Source organism: Grampus griseus, assembly GCF_964374135.1.
Source record: "Grampus griseus genome assembly, chromosome: 1".
NCBI classification, from domain to species: Eukaryota; Metazoa; Chordata; class Mammalia; order Artiodactyla; family Delphinidae; genus Grampus; species Grampus griseus.
This window is the reverse complement of record NC_139017.1, coordinates 48,027,753-48,035,606: the sequence shown is the minus strand read 5'-3', so window position 1 is coordinate 48,035,606 and position 7,854 is coordinate 48,027,753.

Sequence of the window (7,854 nt, the reverse complement as noted above, 5' to 3'; positions counted from 1 at the left end):
TCTTCAGCAAATAAGGCTTCTAAATTTGAGTGGGTCCCTCAAGAGGTGGTGGAATTTACAAAGCATTGGGAGGAGGTGGAGAGAAACAAAGGGAAACATTCATTCATTAAAAAATGTGTTACACTCCTGCTATATAACTTGTGTCCCTAAACCTGTAAATAGCTGCCCACTCAAGTTTTCCTTTCTGTGATTTTGGAGCCAGGTAAGTCATGACATATGGCTTCATTTTTAAGGCCTGGAGCAGAACCCCCAGGTCCAGAATCCCCATACTGAGTGTCATTTAGAGTGAAATGAGAATATCCACAGGCTCTCCTGCTTCATCTAGATGTGGAGTGTAATGGGGAGAAAGGAACATTTCCCCTTGAGTCTTCATGGTAGCTCAATCCTGTGCCCAAGGCCACACAACTGGTGAGAAACTGGCAGAGCTGGGATTCAGAGGCCTCAGGAGGATGGTGCCGCCAGCTGTGTATTCAGGACATGCTGAAGATCAAGAAGGACGTGATCCCCAGTGACTGAAATTTATATTTAGTGTCTGCCCACTTTCCCACTTCCACTGATCCTTTCTATTGTGAGTTAGGGGTGGAGAATGGGGCCGTTGGCTTCCTTTGTAGCTGGAGAGGATCCACTTATGCAGGAAACCAACACTGCTTCCCCAAATCTGGAGGATCACAGGAGGTGGTAGCCAGTTTGGCATTCTTCTCTCTGCCGGCCTCCCCTGGGTTATCTGTGAAAATAGAATGAGGCCCAGGTGAAAGTTCCCCCCCCCCACTTCCTTTCCCCAATGAGATCTGCATCCATTCCTGGGGCCAGGTAGCTGGGGCCATCTAGATAGATTAGGGCTCTCAAGAGGAAGCATGGGTAATATAAGATCAAGCACAGGGCTGAGTGTTAGGAGCCCTGAGTTCTAGTTCTGACTGACACCAACCATGTCTGTGGCCTTTTACCCCATCACTTAGTCATTCTACAAATACTGGTGCCCACTAGGTGCTGGCCTATGGATATGATGGTGCCAGGGTGGACATGGTCTCTGAGAGTTCTCAGTCTAGTGAGAAATAAGCAAATCCTAGACAGAGGAAGATGTGTACACAATGGGGGAAGAACAGAATGCCCTTGGGGTATATAACAGGAGGGAGTCCCTAGCGCAGAGAGGAGGAGGTTGGTCTGGGGCAGTTTCCTAAAGACAGAGCCTTTTAAGCTGAGACCTGAAGGATCTGAGACAGTTAGCCAGATGAATCAATATTTTATCATAAGTAAGATGAAAGAATCATACAGATGAGCCTAAAATTCCCTTTCAAGCTTAATCAAGACTTCTATGAAATCTAGATTAGTCTAGACCTAATCTAGATTCCAGGTATCCCTAACACTTAGCCCACTGCTAGGCACAAAAAAGGCACTCAGTAGATGCTTATGAACTAAAGGAATGCGTGTGCAGTGGAATTCAAAGGCTAAAGTGATTTCCCTCTGTTCCCAGCTAAACTGACTATTGCAGGGGTGGGGGGGTGGGGAGTTGGGATAGATCTCCCGTACCTCTTGGACCTTCCCCGCCCTCACTTCAGATTCCTTTGATCAGAATGTGAATCCCCATTTAGGGGGCAAGTCATGATAGCCAAAGTCTGCAGAGAAAAGAGATCTCAGTTCCAGTCAAGACGCAGCCTGCTGGCCTCTAAGGAACTACAAGAGAGGGCTTTAGTGATGAATGGACCTGGCCGCTGTCTGCCTACAGCAGACAGGCCAGGGAGGCAGACAAACAGACACAGAGCCGGAACAGCATACAACTCGGAAATGATCTTAACTGCTAATACTCAATGCTCAGATTCCTTCAAGGGAGACCTGGTCTGTCTCAGAGCGAGAATGCCTGACAGAGAATCTGATTACGTCAGGGGACTTGGCTGCCGGCAGGTATTGGGGAATTCCTGGGTCATGTGCTCGGATGTGCCCAGGAATCTGGGCTGAGCTGAGCCATCTCAATGCTGCCTGCCCCACCAGCCAGTTGCGGGGTGTTGGGGGGAAGCCTACTGTTGGTGATCACTGTGTGAGGGGCTCTGGGATTAACCATTTATTGAGCCTACTAGGTGCCTCGCTGGGGAGACAGTTAGGAACAAACATCTGTGCCAGTCCTTGCACACTTCACAATCTGTGTGTGTCTGTGTGTGTCCAGACCAGCAGAAGAGGATGTTAACGTGGCTCAGAGTAAGGATTGCTGTGATGTGTGAAGTGCAGGGTGCCCGTGGGAGGGCAGGTGAGGGATACCAAGGCCACGCTTTGGGGTATTTCTACTGAAAAAGAAATACATCTAAGATGACTCTTGAGGGGCAACTAAGAATTAGCTCCCTGCTCTCAGGAAGTTTACAGTTTAGTAAGGGAAATAAGATAAATAAAGTACCATGTAATCCAAAGCAGGAAGTGGGAAGGCTGGGGCTTCCCTGGTGGCTCAGTGGTTGGGGGTCCGCCTGCCGACGCAGGGGACACGGGTTCGTGCCCCGGTCCGGGGGAATCCCACGTGCCGTGGAGCGGCTGGGCCCGTGAGCCATGGCCGCTGGGCCTGCGCGTCTGGAGCCTGTGCTCCGCAACGGGGGAGGCCGCGACGCGGAGAGGCCCGCGTACACAACACTGTAAGTCAACTATACTCCAATAAAAATTTTTTAAAAGTAAAATAAAAGCTAAGAAGAAGGTTAGATAGGTGGTTTGGTCAGTAGCACAAATTTAGGGCACAAGAGACGCACTTAAATTCTTGAAGGAACTTCCCTGGTGGCGCAGTGGTTAAGAATCCTCCTGCCAGTGTAAAGGAGCCCTGGTCTGGGAAGATCCCACATGCCGCAGAGCAACTAAGCCCATGAGCCACAACTACTGAGCCTGCACTCTAGAGCCCGTGAGCCACAACTACTGAATCCTGCACAATGAGAAGCCCGTGCACCGCAACGAAGAGTAGCTCCCCCCAACCCCCAGCTCGCCCCAACTAGAGAAAGTCTGTGCACAGCAACGAAGACCCAATACAGCCAAAATTAAATAAATAAATAAATTTATTTTTAAAAATGCTTGAAGAAAATATGAAGGAAAAAATTTTATGAGTGTTAACCAAAAAATAAGCAACTTCTTGCAACTACCCTATGTCTGATCTCATACCATAAATTTCACATCCCCATATCTACACTGTTAATCCAGTCATTCCCTTGGAGAGATGAAAACAAACTATAATAAATTTAAACTATGTATGTATTAAAAAAAAAAAAGACAGGTACAAAATGCCACGTGGGGCTGAAAGGATGGGTCTTATTCTGGCTCAGGGGTTTGAGGGAGGGCCTCACAGGCGGCCAGTTGGACCTTGAAGGGAGGGTAAACTGTGATGAAAGACCTTCTGGGATGGGGTGGGGGTGGAGTAGGAGTGAGGGGAGATGCTGAGGGAGTAGTGGGGGCAGGAAAGTAGAGGGCCAGCTAAGCACTTTCTGGATCTGATGATCTGCAGGGGAGCTCCCAGGCCCTAGAGCATCTCCTGCCTTGGGATTTATCTCAGTATAGATGCCTGGGCCCCTCTTTCCTTTTCTCTGGAAAAAGGGCTGCTGCAGGCTAAAGGGCTCAGCTTACCACCTCTTTGCCTGAGACCTCAACCATTATATTTCCCTTTCTCAGAGCTCTGAGCTACAGCCCTCAGTAACTGACACTCTCGGGTGGTGGACAATATGGCCTTGAAGGTGCTGACCTTTCTTTCTCAGGGGCTGGTGGAACTGCTCGGTTAGGAACCTACACGTTAGAAGTGGCCCTCCAAGATTGGGAGCTGGGCATCCGAAAACAGGATTGTGAATTCTGCAAGTCTCCGGCAAATTGACATGCTTGACTCAATGCTGCCCTCTGCTGACCGAACTAAGCCTAGCAAGTTTTATGAAATGCCCGATGCTGTGACCACAAGTGGAGGTCTGCTTAGGCAATTTGTTCATTTAATGAGCAATTTGTTCATTTCATTAATTAATTCATTCATTCATTCAACAAATATGTGCTGAGCAACTACAATAATGGGTATAATGTTATCCGACATTTATTGAGCCAGTCCTGGTTCTAAGCATCTTAGATATAGTGTCATGTCCAAGACCACTCAGTCCTAGCTACGAGTAACACAGCTGGGAGGCAAACTCTGTCAGTCTTACATCACAGCTCAAGTCCTTAAGAATCACATTGTCTTGTGGTGCCCACATGGGCTTCGGAAACACAAGATGGAACTGATGAGCCGCTTACAATGTAAATTTAGTAAGCCTTACCAGGAGTTTGGGGGATTTTGTGCTGCAGACGCTGAAAACAGTCCCCAAGCTCTCAGTTACAATGGGAAATTGAATGTTATTCACAGGCCAGGCCTGAGAGGGATGTGACCAAAGAGAAGCTAGCTCTTCTCCCCAAGCCAGAGAGTTTGCACTGTCTCTCACCTGGAGCAGCAGGGAAATTACACACAGACGGACAGGAGTCACGAGTCCTGGGTTCCAGGGAATTCCCTGGTGGTCCAATGGTTAAGAGTCCTTGCTTTCACTGCCGAGGGCCGGGGTCCAGTCCCTGGTCAGGGAACCCCGCAAGTTGTGTGGTACAGCCAAAAAAAAAAAAAGGAGTCCTGGGTTCCACCTCCTCTTTCACCACTACCCACTTTGTTGGTCATGGCCAAGGACTTTCTCTTTGGGGTGCAGTTTCCTCGTCTATAGAAAGGGATTTGGATAAATCAACTCTGAGTTGCATTTCAACTCTGCTGTAACTTCTCTGCAATGTTTAAGTAGGGACAAATTAGAAATCTCAGTCATGCCTGTTCTTTTGCCCACCTGGCAACCGATTCCCTCACTACAGGACACTCAGGAGCCCCATTCCCGCTCCCACCCCTGGCATGATGTTTTGGCTCAGGAGTTTGACACCCTGGGCTCCAGGCTCTGCTTTGCCACTAACTGACTATGACTATCCCTGATCTCTCGGCAACTCTCTGGGTAAGAATTATTCTCTTTTGCACAGCTAACACACTTACTGTGTGCTAGTCACTGTATGAATGAATTCAGTCCTCACCACAATTCTATGAAATAGGTTCTAACATATGATTATCCCCATTGCACAGATGAGGAAACTGGGACACAGAGAAATTAAATACCTGCCCATGTGGGGTTACAGAGCTGGCAAGTGGTGGAGCCAGATTGGAGCCTAGGCAATCTGGCTCCAGAAATAGCATTCTCAACCATCATACTGTGGCTTGGAGACGATCCTTGATTTACCCAAGTCTCAAGTAGACTAAGCTCTCTAAGTCATAGTTCACTCAACCTGAAGCGTGCCTCAGGATCCCTCCTGGGCTTGCTGTGGGAGGAAACAAGATGTGAAGCTGTCAGACTGATGGTTTCTTCTCAGTCTGCTTGGGGTTTTGCTGGGCTCTGGTCCTCCCAAGTCTGCTCCCCCCAACCCCCATTCTGGCTGAGACCGAAGTGTGTGTTTGTGTGGATGGGAGCTATGACAGCAAGGGGCTGTCCCCCTGAGCTACAGCTGATCTGATCTGGGACAAAGGACTGTTAAGATAAGTTCAGCGCTAGGAAGTGGTCATTGAAACCGCCCAAGGCTGGAGCTCTGTGCTGGCGGAGGGAGGGAGCAGCCTCACTTGGGGGAGAAAAGGAAGGACCTTTGAATTACTCTCACTGCTTGTTTTTTAATGCCAGACGAGGGTTCTTGCTGAGAGTTGGGAGGTGGGGTGGGTGGATATTTGTGTAGCTTTAAAGTCTAGGGCTTCTAGTCAGTACTTTGGAAAGGGGTCTCCTTACCCCACTGTTAACGGCAAAACAAAAAGAGCTCCTTTCTGCCCCTCACTTCTATGTTCATGCTCAATCTCTGAGGTTGTGTAACTCCCATTGCTGTGGGGTGGGGGTGTAGAGGGGGGGCCCCTATGCTTATGACTGGGACAAAAGCTTTCATGGGATTCCTCCACTGGGTACCCAGTCACCGAGGACTGTCCACCAGCTAACCCTGGTGTGTTGTTGCCATTGGTCATCTGAGATCCTTGATGGACTGAGATGGAGAAGACGTAAATAAAAATAAACCCCTATCATTACAGTGGTCACTGATCCTTCACTGACTCTGTGAGGTCAGGGCCTTGGGTTAGATTCTGGGGTACAAAGGCTGTTGCTATAGATGAAGAAGGGGGTACATGAGCTTCAGAATGGCAGTCAGATAATGGGTTTCCATACCGAGCTCTGCCCCTTGCTGGCCACATGACCTGGGGTGGGTGACTCAGTCCCTTCAGGCCTCAGTTCCTATTGGCCAAAGGCGATCCTGAACGTGGAGCCTCTTTGTAAACTGGAAAAGGCTCTCCAGCAGCTGGGGATTTATGGCTGTGGATACTGTGGCTTAGAACTCAGTACTTTATACTCCATTTAAATGCTGCTCCCTTGAGGGGGCTGAGGTTTTCCTCCTCCTGGTCCACAGCCGCCACCCTGCACTCAGGGAGGTCCAAAGAGGTCCAGGCAGGACCAGAAAGGGCAGGGCATGGGAGGTATGCCCAGGAGGGACGAGGGAGGAAGGTCTGCCCAGTGCCGCCTCCCTGCCCATACTTGGCTCCCACTGGCAACCTAAGCCCTTTGCTCCCAAACTGATCCTGGAATGTAAACCCCTAGCCAAGCACATTCTTTAGCCAGGTCACCAGCTCCTGGCCCTTGGGAAGGGAAGCCAGCATTTCTCTTGGCCCTGAATGACGCTAGCACAGTCTTGTGCTGGGGCTGCTACCACCAGCCTGGATTAATAGGCTGGCTGTCACCCAAAGTTTATGAAAAGCCCAATTCTGACCTTATATCACTCCTGTCAGAGCCCGGGGAGAAGGGGAGAGAGAACCCACCTCGTAAGCAGGGGGATTTGAAATACTGCCGATTTCCTGGCTCTGGTTCCTCACACCAGCCAGATGCGCTCAGAGGAAGGGGGCTTTGTAAAGGTTCCTCTCGAAGCTGGTGCCCTCTGGGCCCTTGGTTGCCTGACTTTCCTTCTGTCTGGTTGTTTGTTACGCATTTGTTCCATTCAGCCACTTATTCCACATTGAGGCTCTGGTGCCCAGCGCAGTGATGCTCTGGGCATGAAGGTTGACGATCTCACCGTGTCCTGAGGAGCCCTGTGTGTAGGGGGGTGAGGTGGGGGTACACAAGGAGGGGGTATTCTGTGTTCTGCGGGGAGGGATGGGCTGGGGCGTGGGGGGGGAGCAGCAGGGACAGGTTAGGGAACTGCCTGCTCCAGTGGTCTCCCACAAGCCACACTTGGCAGAGGTAAGGAGGGGGGGCTGGAAGGGCAGGACTTTCGTGAAGGGTCTTAGAAGTCAAGGCGGAGGCTGGGAATCACCTGGAGGAACGGGGGAGCTGAGGGAGGGTGTTTCAGCTCTGTGAGGGTGTAGGCAGGTTTGCAGATGAGAACGGTTTCTGAAAGGGCAGAGGAATCCAGCCGCCATGTGGAGGGGGCCGGAGGTGTGGGACGAGGCGGTCGTTTTCCACCCACGGTTGAGCTGCCTTCCCTGAGGTGCTGGGACTTGAGTCTGAGGCAGAGTAAGACCAGTTTGGAAGGGCAGCTCCAATCCAGTCCTTTCTCCTACAGATGGGGTTGCTGTATCTGGAGTGGGGAGCCTGGGAAAGGGATTTGTAAATTATTATTGCCTTATAAATGTTTGTTTTTAAGAATGTGAATTGCTAAACTGAGATTAGGACCAAGGCCCATTGTCTGTTGAATGGGAGGCCGGTCGCCCCAAAGTCCTCCTTCTGGTCCTCCAGATAAGGCAGGCAAGGTGGGCCACCTTCTAGAGACAGTGAATGGGGCCTCAGGGGTCCCTCACCTCCTGGCACATCCACACCCCCCCTTCCGAGGCTGACCGAGGCTGGA